Below are 21,463 nucleotides of genomic sequence, written 5' to 3'. Positions count from 1 at the left end.
AAAATAAACAAGATGAGAATAAATGGACGTGAAAATAAACAAGATGAGAATAAACAGACGTGAAGATAAACAAGATGAGAATAAATGGACGTGAAGATAAACAAGATGAGAATAAATGGACGTGAAAATAAACAAGATGAGAATAAATGGACGTGAAAATAAACAAGATGAGAATAAATGGACGTGAAAATAAACAAGATGAGAATAAACAGACGTGAAGATAAACAAGATGAGAATAAATGGACGTGAAGATAAACAAGATGAGAATAAATGGACGTGAAAATAAACAAGATGAGAATAAATGGACGTGAAAATAAACAAGATGAGAATAAATGGACGTGAAGATAAACAAGATGAGAATAAATGGACGTGAAGATAAACAAGATGAGAATAAATGGACGTGAAAATAAACAAGATGAGAATAAATGGACGTGAAAATAAACAAGATGAGAATAAATGGACGTGAAAATAAACAAGATGAGAATAAACAAGATGAGAATAAATGGACGTGAAAATAAACAAGATGAGAATAAATGGACGTGAAAATAAACAAGATGAGAATAAATGAACGTGAAAATAAACAAGATGAGAATAAATGGACGTGAAAATAAACAAGATGAGAATAAACAAGATGAGAATAAATGGACGGGAAAATAAACAAGATGAGAATAAACAAGATGAGAATAAATGGACGTGAAAATAAACAAGATGAGAATAAATGGACGTGAAGATAAACAAGATGAAAATAAATAAGATGAGAATAAATGGACGTGAAAATAAACAAGATGAGAATAAACAAGATGAGAATAAATGGACGTGAAAATAAACAAGACGAGAATAAATGGACGTGAAAATAAACAAGATGAGAATAAATGAACGTGAAAATAAACAAGATGAGAATAAATGGACGTGAAAATAAACAAGATGAGAATAAACAAGATGAGAATAAATGGACGGGAAAATAAACAAGATGAGAATAAACAAGATGAGAATAAATGGACGTGAAAATAAACAAGATGAGAATAAATGGACGGGAAAATAAACAAGATGAGAATAAACAAGATGAGAATAAATGGACGTGAAGATGAACAAGATGAGAATAAATGGACAGGAAAATAAACAAGATGAAAATAAATAAGATGAGAATAAATGGACGTGAAAATAAACAAGATGAGAATAAACAAGATGAGAATAAATGGACGTGAAAATAAACAAGATGAGAATAAACAAGATGAGAATAAATGGACGTGAAAATAAACAAGATGAGAATAAATGGACGTGAAAATAAACAAGATGAGAATAAATGAACGTGAAAATAAACAAGATGAGAATAAATGGACGTGAAAATAAACAAGATGAGAATAAACAAGATGAGAATAAATGGACGGGAAAATAAACAAGATGAGAATAAACAAGATGAGAATAAATGGACGTGAAAATAAACAAGATGAGAATAAACAAGCTGAGAATAAATGGACGGGAAAATAAACAAGATGAGAATAAACAAGATGAGAATAAATGGACGTGAAAATAAACAAGATGAGAATAAATGGACGGGAAAATAAACAAGATGAGAATAAACAAGATGAGAATAAATGGACGTGAAGATGAACAAGATGAGAATAAATGGACAGGAAAATAAACAAGATGAAAATAAATAAGATGAGAATAAATGGACGTGAAAATAAACAAGATGAGAATAAACAAGATGAGAATAAATGGACGTGAAAATAAACAAGATGAGAATAAACAAGATGAGAATAAATGGACGTGAAAATAAACAAGATGAGAATAAATGGACGTGAAAATAAACAAGATGAGAATAAATGAACGTGAAAATAAACAAGATGAGAATAAATGGACGTGAAAATAAACAAGATGAGAATAAACAAGATGAGAATAAATGGACGGGAAAATAAACAAGATGAGAATAAACAAGATGAGAATAAATGGACGTGAAAATAAACAAGATGAGAATAAACAAGATGAGAATAAATGGACGGGAAAATAAACAAGATGAGAATAAACAAGATGAGAATAAATGGACGTGAAAATAAACAAGATGAGAATAAATGGACGTGAAGATGAACAAGATGAGAATAAATGGACAGGAAAATAAACAAGATGAAAATAAATAAGATGAGAATAAATGGACGTGAAAATAAACAAGATGAGAATAAACAAGATGAGAATAAATGGACGTGAAAATAAACAAGATGAGAATAAACGGACATGAAAATAAACAAGATGAGAATAAATGGACGTGAAAATAAACAAGATGAGAATAAATGGACGTGAAAATAAACAAGATGAGAATAAATGGACGTGAAAATAAACAAGATGAGAATAAATGGACGTGAAAATAAACAAGATGAGAATAAATGGACGTGAAAATAAACAAGATGAGAATAAATGGACGTGAAAATAAACAAGATGAGAATAAATGGACGTGAAAATAAACAAGATGAGAATAAACGGACATGAAAATAAACAAGATGAGAATAAATGGACGTGAAAATAAACAAGATGAGAATAAATGGACGTGAAAATAAACAAGATGAGAATAAATGGACGTGAAAATAAACAAGATGAGAATAAATGGACGTGAAAATAAACAAGATGAGAATAAATGGACGTGAAAATAAACAAGATGAGAATAAACAAGATGAGAATAAACAAGATGAGAATAAATGGACGGGAAAATAAACAAGATGAGAATAAATTGACGTGAAAATTAACAAGATGAGAAGAAATGGACGTGAAAATAAACAAGATGAGAATAAATGGACATGAAAATAAACAAGATGAGAATAAATGGACGTGAAAATAAACAAGATGAGAATAAATGGACGTGAAAATAAATAAGATGAGAATAAATGGACGTGAAAATAAACAAGATGAGAACAAATGGACGTGAAAATAAACAAGATGAGAATAAATGGACGTGAAAATAAATAAGATGAGAATAAATGGACGTGAAAATAAACAAGATGAGAATAAATGGACGTGAAAATAAACAAGATGAGAATAAATGGACGTGAAAATAAATAAGATGAGAATAAATGGACGTGAAAATAAATAAGATGAGAATAAATGGACGTGAAAATAAATAAGATGAGAATAAATGGACGTGAAAATAAACAAGATGAGAATAAATGGACGTGAAAATAAACAAGATGAGAATAAATGGACGTGAAAATAAACAAGATGAGAATAAATGGACGTGAAAATAAACAAGATGAGAATAAATGGACGTGAAAATAAACAAGATGAGAATAAACGGACATGAAAATAAACAAGATGAGAATAAATGGACGTGAAAATAAACAAGATGAGAATAAATGGACGTGAAAATAAACAAGATGAGAATAAATGGACGTGAAAATAAACAAGATGAGAATAAATGGACGTGAAAATAAACAAGATGAGAATAAATGGACGTGAAAATAAACAAGATGAGAATAAACAAGATGAGAATAAACAAGATGAGAATAAATGGACGGGAAAATAAACAAGATGAGAATAAATTGACGTGAAAATTAACAAGATGAGAAGAAATGGACGTGAAAATAAACAAGATGAGAATAAATGGACATGAAAATAAACAAGATGAGAATAAATGGACGTGAAAATAAACAAGATGAGAATAAATGGACGTGAAAATAAATAAGATGAGAATAAATGGACGTGAAAATAAACAAGATGAGAACAAATGGACGTGAAAATAAACAAGATGAGAATAAATGGACGTGAAAATAAATAAGATGAGAATAAATGGACGTGAAAATAAACAAGATGAGAATAAATGGACGTGAAAATAAACAAGATGAGAATAAATGGACGTGAAAATAAATAAGATGAGAATAAATGGACGTGAAAATAAATAAGATGAGAATAAATGGACGTGAAAATAAATAAGATGAGAATAAATGGACGTGAAAATAAACAAGATGAGAATAAATGGACGTGAAAATAAACAAGATGAGAATAAATGGACGTGAAAATAAACAAGATGAGAATAAATGGACGTGAAAATAAACAAGATGAGAATAAATGGACGTGAAAATAAACGACAGTTTTGATCAAATCCCTCAACTTCTCCGAAGCTCGGTCCAGGTGAGCTGACGTCCAGGAGCTGCCGCGGCACCATCTGCTCGAGTGGTTGAGCGACGATCATCCGTCAGAGTCTGGATCTTCTCGCTCCTCCAGCGTCTGGAGTCTCAGGTGTCGAGGAGGACGAGAGGGTTTTCACCAGCACTGATGCGTGACATCAACTCAAAATATGAATACATATAATTCTTCACGGAAAAATATTTTTACAAGACATAAATAAAACTTTTTTTTTAACACATTTACGTTTTCTTTTATTATTATTAAAACAGTATTTAATCCCTAAACAATAGCTCTTTATTTGATTAAATAACTTTTTTTTTTGTTCCAATTTTATACGTTTATTACAATTTTAATTTGTTTTGATTATTTATTTAAAAATACATTTTATTTATTTAAAAAATACATTTTATTTATTTTAAAAATATATTTAGTTCGATTTTTATTAGATGAAACAACTTTTATTAAACAAAAAATAAGGATTAAAAAAAAAAAATTGTAATTTGTTTAGCATGTTAAAGCTTTTATTTTTATATTCAGTTTTTAGTATGTTTGCTTTGATTATCTATTGATTTACAATACATTAAAAACTACTCAAATCAACAAATATTTCTAATTTATTTATTTATTCGTTTTTTTTTCCGTTACATTTGTTACATTTCCCCCAATTTTCTTTGTTTTTAAACAAAATAAAACAAAATATTCAAGGGGAAAAAAAAAAAGTAGAATACAATTAACATATTTTATAGATATTTTATATGAATTTATTATTTTCCTTCAAATAGCATTTTACATATCATACATATACTTAAAATATTATAGAAGTTGAACTAATTGAGGCAACAGAGTTTATTGTTATTAATGATCTTCTTTATTTATATTTCTAGTCAAGCGTTCATTCAGTCAATGCATTAAAAAAATAAAAAATATAATAAAATAAAAAAATAAAAAAATAAATTAAATTAAAAAAAAGTAAATGAATGTTCCGAATTTTAAATTTCAATTCACATTCGTAATATGTAAGTTTAAAATCCTCATTTTAAGGATAAAAACAAACTTGTATTATTCAATATTTAAGCTCATTTAGTCTGATTTAATGTATTTCTAAACTTCTCGTGTGTTAATACTTTATCGCGTCACGAAAATGAACGACGACTCAGCAGATTTCAGGTCTTAACCTGACAGGAAGTGACATCACAGCTGCACCTGGCTCAGGTCATGTTTCATCTTTTGTTCCTTCGTCTCACGCTGATCTGAAGATCTTCCCTCAAACACACTTCAAATCCAACGTTTCCTCCAGACGGACGAACATCCACGAGTCACGAGTCACGGGTCGTGAAGCGTCTTCACTCGACTCGGTCCTTCATCCATATTCATGGCGCGAGTAAACACGCGTGTTTGATCAGGCCTCGGCAGAAAAACACCCTCGACGACACAAATCTGACTCGGGACATGTGGTTGTGAGCAAACAGCATTAAAAATAGAAGCTTCAACAGGTGTTGCCTGAATATTCCATGAGAGGTAAATCTGCAGAGATTCTCCAGACTTTCATCGTCTGCTTCACATTCTTCAAAACCTTCATCAGACGCCGCAATATCCCCCGAGTGTGAGGACTTTATTAAGTACACACTGTTGTTTGCTTTTCCCTCCCGTGCAATATCACTAGAACTTCAGGGACCGCGTTCAAACCCAGGATATTTTATTGTGTTGTGAAGAAATACAATTGTGTTTTTAATAAAGTTTGTTTGAATCCATTATATTTAAAACATGTTTATTATTTTATTTCTAATGCTGTCATCTTACTATTGCTATAATGATGCTATTGTTTTTTTTTTACTAAAAACATGTTTTATTCATTTATTTTTATACTAAATAAATATTATATTTAAGCCTTTTCTACACTTCCTGTCCTCATTGTGTAGGTTTCAATTTTTTTATTTTCAACGTTTATTTGTGTTTCGCTTCAACAGAGCCTGAACTTTGGTTTTGTGGATACATTTTTTTTTTTTTAGCAATTTTTCTGCAATTACAAATTTTGTATCTTTTTCTTTTCTTCCAATTCTCTAGTTTTTTGAGATTTCAGAAAATATATTTTCTACATTATAGGACCTTTCTTTGGGTTTAAACATGTGTTTTTGGCGGCAGAATTTTTTTTTATTTTTAACACTTCTTTGTGTTCATTTGGTTCAACAGTGGCAGAACTTTGGGTTTGTGTTTTTATTCTGCATGTTATTCCTTTTCTTTCTTCTTTCTAATCATCTATTTTTTTTTAAAGATTTCCAAAAATCCTATTTTTTACGTTACGGAACCTTTTCTTTGGGTTTAGCCATATATTTCCCTTTGTATTGTTTTGGATTCATGTCAACTTTTTCTTACTTTCTAAATTTACTCTCCAGATTTTCGAGATATCAGAAAATAACATATTCAGCATTTCCTAACATTTCTTTGTGTTCATATGATCCACCAACACCTTAACTTTGTTTTTGTTTGCCTTGTCTTTTTTTGGCAGTTAAAAAATATGATGTCAACTTTTTTATTTTTCAATTTGCCAGACTTTGCTTATTTCAGAAAATCCCATCTTCAACATTTTTGGACATTTCTTTGTATTTGCATGGTTCACCAGCGAGCTATGTTTTTGGGAAATTCTATAAATTCAAATTGTATAAGCTTTTTATTTCATTTGAGATTTCATAAAATCAAATTTTCAACATTTCCTTGTGTTCCCATTATAGTCCACTAGTGTCTGAACAATATTATTTTAATACATTTTTCTTTTTTCCATATTAAACTTGTTTTGTTTTTTTCTTTCACAAGATTTTTTATTTTCTTTCAGAAAATCCAATTCTATAAAATCCAATTTTTAATTTATATGAAACGCCAGTGTCTGAACTTTGGTTTTGTGTCTTTGTCATTTTTATATATTTTAACATTTAAAAAGAAAACTTTTTCCAAAAATGTTTTAAGGTTTTTGAGTTTTCACAAAATCATATTTTCTAATTGTTTGTACATATATTGCTGCTCAAGTTGTCCAAAATTTTCTTCAGAGCCATTTATTTTTACAGTTGAATGAATTAATTGTGTTTCTAGTGGCAACAAGGAGTTTGTTCTTCCTGAAGGAACTTCCCGGAGGCTATAATTTATCAGTACTTATACATATTTGATTTATTGATAGTACTTCTTTAACACTCTAGATTAGCAGCCGTTGTTAGCCGCGAGCTAGAACTGGTGTCGGACGAAGGTTGCATCAACTCCCTTGAAAACGACTTGTGTTTTCGTTGCAGCGATCAAGACGCCGTTAGCTTCGCTCGGATAGCAACGTTCCAGCCGGACAGCAGTGAAGCCTGCAGTCGATCGTCCCACGCTGGCGGTTTATGCAACTCTGTCCGACGGCGAGCAAGAGGCAGAAAAATCCTTGTTTTCGAAAGAACAAAAAACCGGCGGATAATGGACTCAACAAATGTGTTTTCTTTGATGTGTCTTCAGAGAGAAGGTCCGTGCTAACAAACCTGATGAGTGACCCGCAGGAGATACAAGTTTTATTCAAGTGTACTACACTCATTTTATACTATAATTGAAGAGGAATATTTGATGTTTACTTTTGGCAAAGATGTATACTTGTGAGTATAGTCAACTAAGTACTTAAAGTACAGTATACTCCTGTGTTATTGTGGTGATCCAGTAGTAAACTGTGCAAAGGATCATGGGAGTGGTGGACAGGTGGCAAAAAGTACTTTTTGTGTTATTGTTAGATACACACATTTCCTTTGTGTGTATTACCACCATTATAAATATACACGTGTTTGATCATGTAGAGCTGGAGTTAATGTTTAGAGAAAATACTATGTGTACTCAATTCAAAACAGAAACAACTTTTTATTGATGTTTAATGTATCTAATGTGACAAAAATATGTGAAAAAAACGGCGTCTCCTGGTGACCTACTGTGGCTTTTTGCATTGCTTCCCAACCCCCAGGGGGCGCCGGTACGTGAGATATTTGTAACCGGGGCCGAACAGAAAGAAAAAGTTCTGTTTATCAACTCTGCCGAGAATTCATTTAGAAAACGAAAACTAATTTTCCCTGAAAAATGATTATCGTGTGAAAATATGTCATCATTCCATATAATTAATGCTTAAACACAAACTCACACATCGGCACAAAGTATCTTCAAGTTAGGAGACACACACATACACAACACTATCGTCACACACACTCGTCAGCATACAGTCAAATATACATAGATGCAAATACACAAACATCTGGTTGTAACCAGTCCAGAGTTCTTGCTGAGTCAGTGTTATTATGTTTTTTCATGCACTTAATTGTAGTTTTTTTGCTGTTGCATTTTTATTTTTTTCTATCAAAACATCGGTCCCTGAATATAATCTTGACGTTTATCAAGAAAAAAGGTTGGTGACTACTGGTTTAGTGATCAGAGTGTATGCCTTGGTAACTTAAGGTTATTGGTTCACATCCCGCCGTTGACAAAAATATGTACTAGAAGTATACTAAAGCTAGTACATTGGTAGTGTTGAGATGAGTATACTTAAAACTATACATTTGTACAATAAATATGTTGTTATTAAAAGGAGTATGAAATGAATATACTTGTACTAAACTGCAAGTACATATACCTCAGCATACTTACTGTATCTAAGTTTACTTGATACAATTTACTTTAACTTCACTGCCTTTTTCTAAGGAAAAAGTTGGGTTTTTGGATTTTATTTTCGACAAAAGTTCTCCAGAGAAGTTCACATCGAAAGTTATGTTACCAAACTAATAATAATACTGTGATTTCATCAACTGTCAGCACGAGTCAAGAACTCGAAGTCTTACATCGTCAATTTATTTCCAGGTGGAAGCTTTTTCAGCGCGAGTCGGTGTGAAAGGTGCTTTGGAAATGATTCCGTCCTTCAGGGAGTTATTTCCATAAACGGTTTGGAGTCAGACGGGCAGAGTTTTGTATCCAGCTCTTTTGATTTCCAGCCCATAATAGCTTCACTAACATCATCAGAATCATCTGCAGGCAATAACCCCTCTCCGGCCCCTCGCTGGAACCCACCAGGTGACATCGCCTGCTCTTTTTTTTGGACATGCAGGACAATATTATCTCCTCTTCCCATGCCATCATTGTGCTGCGCCCGACAACAGACTCACAACAACACACACAGCCGGGCCAATGATCAATAAACACTATGGACACAATTTGTCTCACTCGGCTGAACATTGACTTTCATTTATTCCCTGCTCCCCCGGAAAGTTGCACGAAACACATTTCGCTAACTTTTACATTTTAAACTTTTCCTTGTAAATGTTGAAGGATGAAATTCTTTGACTGGATTCAGTCTTTTTAACCAGACCAGGTCTCAAGGCCACTTTTTCTTTGTCTTGTTTCGGTCTTTACTGGGGTCAACGGTTTCAGTCTTGTTTCCATCAGTGTTCGAAGTCTTGGTCTTGTATCTGTCCCTTGTTTAGGTCTCAGAGGTCTCGGTCTCTGATCTTGACTTGGACGTTGGTCAGTGGTCTCTGACTTGTCTTTGCAGTCTATGGTATCTTTCATTTTGACATCTTGGTGGTCCCTGCTTCGGCAGTCTATGGTCTCTGTCTTCTTGCAGTTTAAGAAGCCAATGGTTCTCAGCCCGTTTGTCATCTTGGTTGTTAATAGTCTTGGTCATCTCTTGGTCTCTGCGGACAATAGTCTTGGTCAGTTTGGCTGGTCACTGATCTAATTGTTGTTTCAATCTAGATGTTCAGTAGTCTCGGCCCTGTCTCTTTCTCAGCCGTAAAAAGTCTTGGTCTAAACAGGGGATAGTCTCTGCGGTCAATAGCCTTCATCATGTCTCAGTTTCAGTAGTCAGTAGCCTCAGTTTTGTTTCCATTTCGGTGGCCAATATTTTTAATATTGACTCAGTCTCAGCAGGAAAAAGTCTTGGTATCAGCCAGCAATAGTCCCATCGGGTAAAAGGTGTAAATGGTTTCAGTTTCTGCCGGCAAGAAAATGTGGTCTTGTCTGTTTCTGAGGTCAATGTTGTTGGTTGTGTCTCAGTTCCAGTGGTCACTGGTCTGAGTCTTTTTGCGGTCTTGGTGGTCAAAAGGCTCAGTATGTCTCAGGTGGAGAAAGTCTTGGTTCTCTGCAGGCAATAGTCTCAGTGGTCACTGCTCCGAGTCTTGTCTTGGTCTTTGGACAACAGTCTTGGTCATGTCTGTGTCTTGGCAGTCTTTGGTCTCAGTCTTTATGCTATCTTCGCTGTCAATGGTCTTGGCTAATCTCTGTTTTGGCGGGAAATAGTCTTGGTCTCGAGCAAATATTAAGGTCCTGTTTCTAAATAATACAACATAACATTTATTTACTTATTATTCTAGTTTGAAACTCATATTCTTCTTAACATAGTCTTGGTCTCTCCAGTCTTGGTACTATTTTGTCATTGGCCCTGGTGGTCCGACTACAAAGTCTAGTTCTACAACATGCTGCTGATCCAGGGATCCACCTCCAGAGCTGTTGCTGATCCAGGGATCCACCTCCAGAGCTGCTGCTGATCCAGGATCTTCACCACGTCATCAGATCCCGAGTTCTCTCCAGCACCCCCATGGACCCTTCCTACACTCTCCTCTTTTCTCTCACTATATCCTCCCTCACTCCTCTCCTTATCCATCTGTCTACCCCCCCATCCTTCCTCCCAGCCGGTCAAAGCGGCAGGCCGTCAACAATGAGTCTGGTTCCGCTCGAGGTTTCTGCCTTCTAAAAGGAAGTTTTTCCTCGCCATTGCTCACTGTACAGTGTTTTGTTTCTTGCTCTTTGTTGAATTGCTGGGATCTATTTTTCCTTAATCAACTGTAGTCTTATTTCAACTGTATAGTGTCTTGAGATAACTTTGTTATGATAAGACACTTTAAATAAAATTGAATTGAATTGAATTGAACATCATCCTAAACGGCTTCAAAATACATTCGTCCCGATATATGTCGACGGTGCTAATTATCTCGCCTGATAAAATGTCTTTCTTATTACGATAACTTCCAGACTGCCGAGCCATCTCTCGACTCCAAAATGGCAGCTGAGCCTCGGAACATCCTGGCAGCAGCTGCGGTGTGCGCGGCGTGAAGCCAAAGATAATGGGAAGTGAATGAAGTGTTAAAGTTGTGAGTGGAGTTAGTGAGCAGGATGATGCGAAATCCAATCCTTTGATCTGCCTGAAACAGCAGCAGATAAACACCTACGAGGCTCACGATGAGCTTGTTCTCGGTGTCTCGACACTTCTCACCTCCTGGAACGAGCTAAGCAGGTCTGAGCAGGAACACTGCGTCCACTTCGCCGATAAACAAACACCGTCCTCGCGTGGACGACTGCCAACACACGCTGGAATAACAAATACGCTCGCCGTCGTCTCGCGGGAACATTTTTCGCGAGCAAATACAATCTTTAATCTTTATCTGCGCCAGAGAAAACCTCGCGATTCATCTCTGCTCCGCTAATGTTGCTCGGAACAAGGTTTCATAAAATTATAGCTGCAGTCGATGGTTTTAACTGCATTACTACTGATCTGTTGCCGCAATTGGATCTTAAAGTTATGAAAAAAGTTTTAATACCGCGGATGAAGTCTTCGCTGATTCAAAGTACTTTCTTGCTCAGCTGAACAAAAGTAGCACAACAGCTCCAAGAAAATGTTTCTACTCTTTGAATATTCTTGTAACTTGAAGACTTTTCACTTTTTCAGTTCAAAAGATAACCTGAAATTTGGACATTATACACATATAAATACTGGGAAAAAATCGAATGGCCTCTTGAACCCCTACCTCAGGCGAGGGGCCTCCCTGGAGACACCCATATCTTCCCTCTGACCCCTACATTGATACACATTTATTATATATGTGTGTAAGTATGCAGGTATATATGAAGTTGTTACGATCTGTCTATCAAGGGGGTGGATGAGGGAGAATTTAAAATAAAGGATCTGGAATCTGGACGTGTGGACAACTGAGATGAATACTGGTTAACACCAGGGTACACAAAGTCAGGAAAAACGCTTAGGTTGAAGAAAAATCCACAACTTAAGCACAACTTAAGGTGTTCTGGCAGTGACCCACTGTCAGGAATCTTACTTAACGCTTTTTAATTAAACAAAGAAATGTAATAAGATCATACGTAGTCACAGGTTTTACTTGCAAGAAGAGAGTAGAACAGAGTTTACATGTCTGTCCGAATCCTTTATGATGCATGGAGCTGTTAGTTCGCTGTTACATCTTGTTGCAGTTTCACAAGCCGTTCATTGTTCTTCCAAAAAACAAACACCAACTTGAATGAGTTATTATCCTCAAGGTCAGGGGTGTTTTTTTTACTCTTTTAGTCATCAATACTCCTCACAACATTTTACACCAGGAATTCAATATTACATTTTACTTGCAAGAAGAGAGTAGAACAGAGTTTACATGTCTGTCTGAATCCTTTATGAAGCTGTTAGTTCGCTGTTATATCTTGTTGCACAAGCCACTTATTATCCTTCTAAAAAAGGTTTACAACAAACACCAACTTGAACGAGTTATTATCGTCAAGGTCAGGGGTGTTTTATTTATTCTTTTAGTCACCAATAATCTCTTCTCACACCAACTGTGATGAAAACACCAGCAGTGGTACAATTATAGTCAATTTGACGAACATACTTAAGCTCATCACGTACTACTGAGCTGAAGTTAGGAAGTACATCTAAGTAAACTTAGTATTTCAATAGGGGAAGGTCGTCTAACTCATCACTTTAAAGGGTCAAAATATTTTAGCCGTCCAAACAAAGTGCGATTTACAAATTTTAAGATTTACTTAATAGGAAGAGAGTCTGTAGAAGACGGTTGAAACCTAAACAAAGCACTAGTTACTTGTCTAGTTACTGCTGGTTACATCAGAGGAAACACATGATCAAAAGAGTGAACGTCAATCAGGAAGACGTCCAATTATTGAGATGGTCTCTACGACCTTCTGATTTAACTCCGCCCCCACAGTGAAGCAGGTTCAATCGTGGTCCATGGTTCACGCTTGCTCAAGGGCACAGAGACTCTGCTCCTGCTCTTCCATGTAGGAGCCGAGACCATGAACCCATGGTGTAAATACGTGTCTGATATTCATGAGTTGCCCGTGAATGAAGCCCTGTGAACTCCATGTATGAATAAAGTTGTGTTTAAATCCCTCCATGAAGGACGGTTATCGATTGTTACGGCTCTTAGAACGAAGGAGCATCTCGACGTTGATCCTGAGGTGATGGTTCTGGACGAAGTTTCCGATCGAGATGTTGATTCTTGGATCCAGAACCAGCTCAGATATGACCGCTTCAAATGCACATAAGTAATGCAAAGTCTTACAATATCACGCTTGGATGTAAACACACACAGTCCGTGTGTGTGTGTGTGTGTGTGTGTGTGTGTGTGTGTGTGTGTGTGTGTGTGTGTGTGTGTGTGTGTGTGTGTGTGTGTGTGTGTGTGTGTGTGTGAATGTATGGGCCCGAAGGAGAGGTGGGTGTCTCTTATGCCCCTATGCACACACACATAAATATATTAATACATATATTTATTTAAATCCAACCGAACAAAACATCAAATTTAAATGAAAATTCAAACCATGTGTATTTCAAACCAAGTGAGGTAGATTTAGTTTTAACCCATTTTTTAATATATGTCTGTTATTTAGCATAAGCTTATGTTTTTGTAAAATAAAAGTAAAAAAAAACAAAACATTAATAAGTGGTAGGAAACAATTCAAACATAATTATAAAAACAACATTTTACACCAGGAATTCAATATTACATTTTACCTGCAAGAAGAGAGTAGAACAGAGTTTACATGTCTGTCTGAATCCTTTATGAAGCTGTTAGTTCGCTGTTATATCTTGTTGCACAAGCCATTTATTATCCTTCTAAAAAAGGTTTACAACACACACCAACTTGAACGAGTTATTATCGTCAAGGTCACAGGTGTTTTATTTATTCTTTTAGTCACCAATAATAGTAATAGTAATAGTAATAGTAATAGTTATATTTATTTATATAGCGCTTTTCGAGACCAGGGTCACAAAGCGCTTAAACAATCAAAACAATACTCAAAAAAGTACATTCTCACACCAACTGTGATGAAAACACCAGCAGTGGTACAATTATAGTCAATTTGACAAATATACTTAAGCTCATCACGTACTGCTGAGCTGAGGTAAAGACCGATTAAAAACGAACAAATATTAAAAAGTGGTAGGAAACAATTTAAACATAATTATAAAAACAACATTTTACACCAGGAATTCAATATTACATTTTACTTGCAAGAAGAGAGTAGAACAGAGTTTACATGTCTGTCTGAATCCTTTATGAAGCTGTTAGTTCGCTGTTATATCTTGTTGCACAAGCCATTTATTATCCTTCTAAAAAAGGTTTACAACAAACACCAACTTGAACGAGTTATTATCGTCAAGGTCACAGGTGTTTTATTTATTCTTTTAGTCACCAATAATAGTAATAGTAATAGTAATAGTAATAGTTATATTTATTTATATAGCGCTTTTCGAGACCAGGGTCACAAAGCGCTTAAACAATCAAAACAATACTCAAAAAAGTACATTCTCACACCAACTGTGATGAAAACACCAGCAGTGGTACAATTATAGTCAATTTGACAAATATACTTAAGCTCATCACGTACTGCTGAGCTGAGGTAAAGACCGATTAAAAACGAACAAATATTAAAAAGTGGTAGGAAACAATTTAAACATAATTAAAAAAAACAACATTTTACACCAGGAATTCAATATTACATTTTACTTGCAAGAAGAGAGTAGAACAGAGTTTACATGTCTGTCTGAATCCTTTATGAAGCTGTTAGTTCGCTGTTATATCTTGTTGCACAAGCCATTTATTATCCTTCTAAAAAAGGTTTACAACAAACACCAACTTGAACGAGTTATTATCGTCAAGGTCAGGGGTGTTTTATTTATTCTTTTAGTCACCAATAATCTCTTCTCACACCAACTGTGATGAAAACACCAGCAGTGGTACAATTATAGTCAATTTGACAAATATACTTAAGCTCATCACGTACTGCTGAGCTGAGGTAAAGACCGATTAAAAACGAACAAATATTAAAAAGTGGTAGGAAACTATTTAAACATAATTATAAAAACAACATTTTACAACAGGAATTCAATATGTCTGACAATGGACATGTCAAGATATTTTTTTTAGCTGGTGTGGTAGGACTATGTACCACGTTTTTTAAGTGAAACAAAACAAACACATAAGAGACAAATTTCCTCCGTTATTTTTAATTAAAAAAACAAATGCTTTTTGACTAATTCTGTAATTCGATTCCATTCACTCTTCATCTCACTCCCTCTCAGAGATCTCAGCACCATGGCTACGTTTAAAAAGGTCTCCCGGGGAATTTATTTTCTGTTTTAAGTCGGTCTACATGTTGAATACGTGTCGGGCCCGAGCCTCTGTTAATCGAGCCCACGAGGAGAAGGTGACGTTTCCTGACTCGGCAAATGCCAACAGGATCAAGCAGACGCCGAAACATCTGCGAGATATAATTCCTCCGCTGACACACGGGGATCCTCTCTGGGAAGCTGAGAAATGATTAATCCGTTTTATTATTCATCGTTCTCACAGAGCTTCCCCCTCGTAACGGCGACGGCTGCCGAAGCAAACACGGCACCGGCTTTGACATACGGTGCTGCTCTGTTTACTCACACCAGCCTCTCACTTCCCCACTTCTCCTCGCGGTCCCGCCGTCTTCAAACTTTCATTATTTCACAGGAACTTATTTATGGGAGAACTCCAGGGAGTGTAAACAACTGATATCTAGCAGAGCATTCACGAAAAGCAGAGAATAATGTCCTCCTGGTTCTTAAACGCCTCCATAGCTACAGGAAGCAATTATTTCAAAGACAAAAATATCAGGAAAATAAACACACTTTCGCTGACTCTTTGCTTTTCTCTCGCGAGCCGAGCGACCGCTGAAGGAAAAACTGTTTTTATTGACGACGAATTGATCTTTTTTTTTAGTTTAATTGTATTTCAGTGTTTAAGTGTATTTACGTTTTTTCTTGTTTCATGTTCCAGTGTTTCCTGTGTCAGTATTGTAGTGTTTCATGTGTCAGTGTTTCAGTGTTTCTTGTGTCAGTGTTTCAGTGTGTCTGTGTTTTAATGTTTCATGTTCCAGTGTTTCATCTGTCAGTATTTTAGTGTTTCATGTGTCAGTGTGTCAGTGTGTCAGTGTTTCAGTGTTTCTTGTGTCAGTGTTTCAGTGTGTCTGTGTTTTAATGTTTCATGTTCCAGTGTTTCATCTGTCAGTATTTTAGTGTTTCATGTGTCAGTGTGTCAGTGTTTCAGTGTTTCTTGTGTCAGTGTTTCAGTGTGTCTGTGTTTTAATGTTTCATGTTCCAGTGTTTCCTGTGTCAGTATTTTAGTGTTTCATGTGTCAGTGTGTCAGTGTGTCAGTGTTTCAGTGTTTCTTGTGTCAGTGTTTCAGTGTGTCTGTGTTTTAATGTTTCGTGTTTCAGTGTTTCATCTGTCAGTGTGTCAGTGTTTCAGTGTGTCAGTGTTTCTTGTGTCAGTGTTTCAGTGTGTCTGTGTTTTAATGTTTTGTGTTTCGGTGTTTCATCTGTCAGTGTTTCAGTGTTTCAGTGTGTCAGTGTTTCATGTGTCATTTTCTTTCGTGTTTAATGTGTCAGTTTTTCATGTTTCAGTGTTACAGTTTTTCAGTCTTTCGTGTGTCAGTGTTTCAATGTGTCTGTGTTTTAATGTTTCGTGTTTCGGTATTTCACGTGTCAGTGTTTCAGTGTGTCGGTGTTTCAGTGTTTCAGTGTTTCAGTGTTTCAGTGTTTCAGTGTGTCAGTGTTTCAGTTTTTCAGTGTTTCAGTGTTTCAGTGTGTCAGTTTTTCATGTTTCAGTGTTTCAGTCTTTCGTGTGTCACTGTTTCAATGTGTCTGTGTTTTAATGTTTCGTGTTTCGGTATTCCACGTGTCAGTGTTTCAGTGTTTCAGTCTTTCGTGTGTCAGTTTTTCAATGTGTCTGTGTTTTAATGTTTTGTGTTTCGGTATTTCACGTGTCAGTGTGTCAGTGTTTCAGTGTTTCTGTGTTTCAGTGTTTCAGTGTTTCAGTGTGTCAGTGTTTCAGTGTTTCAGTGTTTCAGTGTGTCAGTTTTTCATGTTTCAGTGTTTCAGTCTTTCATGTGTCACTGTTTCAATGTGTCTGTGTTTTAATGTTTCGTGTTTCGGTATTCCACGTGTCAGTGTTTCAGTGTGTCAGTGTTTCAGTGTTTCAGTGTTTCAGTGTTTCCTGTTTCAGTGTTTCAGTGTTTCAGTGTGTCAGTGTTTCAGTGTTTCAGTGTTTCAGTGTTTAAGTGTGTCAGTGTTTCAATGTGTCTGTGTTTTAATGTTTCGTGTTTCGGTATTCCACGTGTCAGTGTTTCAGTGTGTCAGTGATTCAGTGTTTTCTGTTTCAGTGTTTCAGTGTTTCAGTGTGTCAGTGTTTCAGTGTTTCCTGTTTCAGTGTTTCAGTGTTTCAGTGTGTCAGTGTGTCAGTGTTTCAGTGTGTCAGTGTTTCAGTGTGTCAGTGTTTCAGTGTTTCAGTGTTTAAGTGTTTCCTGTGTCAGTTTTTTATGTTTCATATGTCACTGTTTCGTGTGGCAGTGTTTTGTGTGGCAGTGTTTCAGTGTGTCAGTGTTTAAAGTGTCACTTTTTCGGGTTTCAGTGTTTCAGGTGTCAGTGTTTCTTGTGTCAGTGTTTCGTGTGTCAGTGTTTCATGTGTCAGTGTTTCTTGTGTCAGTGTTTCGTGTGTCAGTGTTTAATGTCAGTGTGTCAGTGTTTCATGTGTCAGTGTTTCTTGTGTCAGTGTTTCTTGTGTCAGTGTTTCGTGTGTCAGTGTTTAATGTCAGTGTGTCAGTGCCTCAGTGTTTCATATCAGTGTTTGAGTATTTCATCTGTCAGCGTCTGTCAGTGTTTAATGTCAGTGTGTCAGTGTTTCAGGGTTTCATGTCGGGTTTTTTTATGTGTCACTGTTTCATGTCAGTTTTTCCATGTGTCAGTGGCTGGGATTAAAAGGCCGTGAAGTCCAGAGCAGACGATCAGATAAACTCTGAGCGGCTCCATTAAAACTCTGCTGACACATGAGGCTCCAAAGGTTTGCAAAGTGGATCCAACTTTCATTCAATTATGGAGACCCAGTCTTGCAGAAATGGCTCCGGCGCGCCGAGGCGGCGAGAGGCGGCGAGAGGCTGCCGGGTCACAGAGAAAACAGTATTCCGAGAGGCAGATGGTGACGAAGTGAGCCGGAGAGAGTTAATGAGCGAAGACCGAGGAATGAGGAGAAGATTTGGATTCTGTTCCCACATCGTGAGGCTCTTTAACAACGTTTGGCCGAAGTTTACTGAACGCATGGGAACCAGATGGAATCATTGACTTTCTTTGAGACAACACAAGGGATGACACAAACACATTTGTTTCCGGGCCTTCGGGTCACCTTGACCCAGAGACAACACAAGGGTTATTTTCAGTTTTTACACTTATTTTATCTTTTATTTGCTTTTACATTACTTGTCTTCTACATTTTTACTGAAACCACGACTGATATATACTTTATACTTTTAAAAAACAAATGTCCGTGTATTTATTTTTTAATTGGTTCACATAAATGAGGTGAGTTTAAACTTTTTTTTTACATAGTTAGAGAATAAAAATGTCAGCAAATAGAAAAAATAATTGCACAAAAATTGCACGTGTCTCGTTTTAACTGAATAAGTGATTGATTTGTCACTTTTTATTAATTTGTGATCTTTTTGTTTTGTTTTATTAACATTATGCATCCCCTGAATTTGAGCTCTCAATTCTTTTTTTTGAACATTATGTAACATTGGGGTTGTTTTATTAATGCCCAAAAATTGTGCTCGGATCTAGTGAATTTTTACCATGTTTCTAATTAACATTTTTAATACTTTACTATGATTTGTATGTATTTATACAGTTAATTAGTCCATTTTTTCAGGTTATCTTTTTAATTTACGCATAATTAGAGAGTCAAGATATAGAAAAATAAATAAATATATATATATACCTGTATATAGATATATAGATAGATGTGTCAATGATTTTTGTGCATTGATTGTCAGTTGTTCCCTCAATAATGTACTTTAATTTTCTTTTACTTCACTCATTGTTAGAGAATAAAGATGTCAAGAAAAAAGAAAAATCCAAACTGATGGAAAAAAGTTGACATCGCCTTCGGATAAATACAAATACAAAATGTTTTAAAGGAGGTTTTAGGTTTTTAAAGGTTTTTTTCCAGAGACATTTCAAGTCATCACAGACTCAACAAAGCCAGACCCAGAGTCAGTCGTCAATAATCCATCTCTTCTGCTCTGTTGTTCCAGATGAACGAGGGATGGATGTCACACAGAAGGATGGATCCATTAGCTCAGCTCTGTTTGTTCTTCCTCTCCTCCGTCTCCCCTCGTACCTGCCGTCGCTCTTATCACAGGTGCTCACGGACCAGGAGGCGGAGCCACGGAATCCATCACTCGCCGGAATCGTGTCGACGTTCGGGAAAGAAAAAGAGAAGGAAAGTCGAACCTGCTGGTCAACAGGAGAGATCCCACAATTCTCTCTGGATAATAGACGTTCAATAGTTGAGGGTCCCACAGGTATGAAGTCTATAAAGAAGAAGATTGTAGTAAGAAAGTTAGGGACCGTCATCATGATAAGAAAGTTAGGGACCGTCATAATGATAAGAAAGTTAGGGACCGTCATTATGATAAGAAAGTTAGGGACCATCATCATGATAAGGAAGTTAGGGACAGTCATCAAAATAAGGAAGTTAGGGACCGTCATCATGATAAGAAAGTTAGGGAAACATCATCATAATAAGAAAGTAAGGGACCGTCATCATGATAAGAAAGGTTTTGACCGTCAAAAGTTAGGGACTTCATCATGATAAGGAAGTTAGGGACCATCATCATAATAAAAAAGTTAGAGATGGTCATCATTATAAGAAAGTTAGGGAACGTCATCATAATAAGAAAGTTAAGGACCGTCATCATAATAAGGAAAATAGGGACCGTCATCATGATAAGAAAGTTAGGGAAACGTCATCATGATAAGGAAGTTAGGGACCTTCATCAAAATAAAAAAGTTAGAGATGGTCATCATTATAAGAAAGTTAGGGAACGTCATCATAATAAGAAAGTTAAGGACCGTCATCATAATAAGGAAAATAGGGACCGTCATCATGATAAGAAAGTTAGGGAAACGTCATCATGATAAGGAAGTTAGGGACCGTCATCAAAATAAGGAAATTAGGGACCGTCATCATGATAAGAAAGTTAGGGAAACGTCATCATAATAAGAAAGTTAGGGGCCGTCATCATGATAAGAAAGGTTTTGACCGTCAAAAGTTAGGGACTTCATCATGATAAGGAAGTTAGGGACCATCATCATAATAAAAAAGTTAGAGATGGTCATCATTATAATAAAGTTAGGGAACGTCATCATAATAAGAAAGTTAAGGACCGTCATCATAATAAGGAAAATAGGGACCGTCATCATGATAAGAAAGTTAGGGAAACGTCATCATGATAAGGAAGTTAGGGACCGTCATCAAAATAAAAAAGTTAGAAATGGTCATCATTATAAGAAAGTTAGGGAACGTCATCATAATAAGAAAGTTAAGGACCGTCATCATAATAAGGAAAATAGGGACCGTCATCATGATAAGAAAGTTAGGGAAACGTCATCATGATAAGGAAGTTAGGGACCGTCATCAAAATAAGGAAGTTAGGGACCGTCATCATGATAAGAAAGTTAGGGAAACGTCATCATAATAAGAAAGTTAGGGACCGTCATCATGATAAGAAAGGTTTTGACCGTCAAAAGTTAGGGACTTCATCATGATAAGGAAGTTAGGGAACATCATCATAATAAAACAGTTAGGGACCGTCATCAAAATAAAGATAAAAGACGTTAAATAGTTGAGGGTCCCACTGGTATGAAGTCTATAAAGGACGAAAGTTTGGTAAAAAAAAGTTAGGGGCCATCATCATGATAAGAAAGTAAGGGACCGTCATCATCAGCTAAAGAGTTTTCCACCTGCTCAAAAATTGATAAGTTTCTCCACAAATAGAAAAACCATCCGTGTGGACTTTCGGCTCCGGGGCCTCCAGGAGACACAAATCCTCCTGGGAAGTGATTATCCGGAGCGCGGCGACAACAATTATTCAAGAAATCCTCAGCAGGAAGCAGAATATTCACACGTCTTTGTAGCATTAACTCCTGGCTAAACATTCCACCTGCCGGAGCGCGAGGACGGACGGTCGTCGTCAGCAGACG

Source organism: Callionymus lyra, chromosome 17 (assembly GCF_982586985.1).
Source record: "Callionymus lyra chromosome 17, fCalLyr1.hap1.1, whole genome shotgun sequence".
Taxonomy (NCBI): domain Eukaryota; kingdom Metazoa; phylum Chordata; class Actinopteri; order Syngnathiformes; family Callionymidae; genus Callionymus; species Callionymus lyra.
This window is presented reverse-complemented; position numbering follows the sequence as displayed.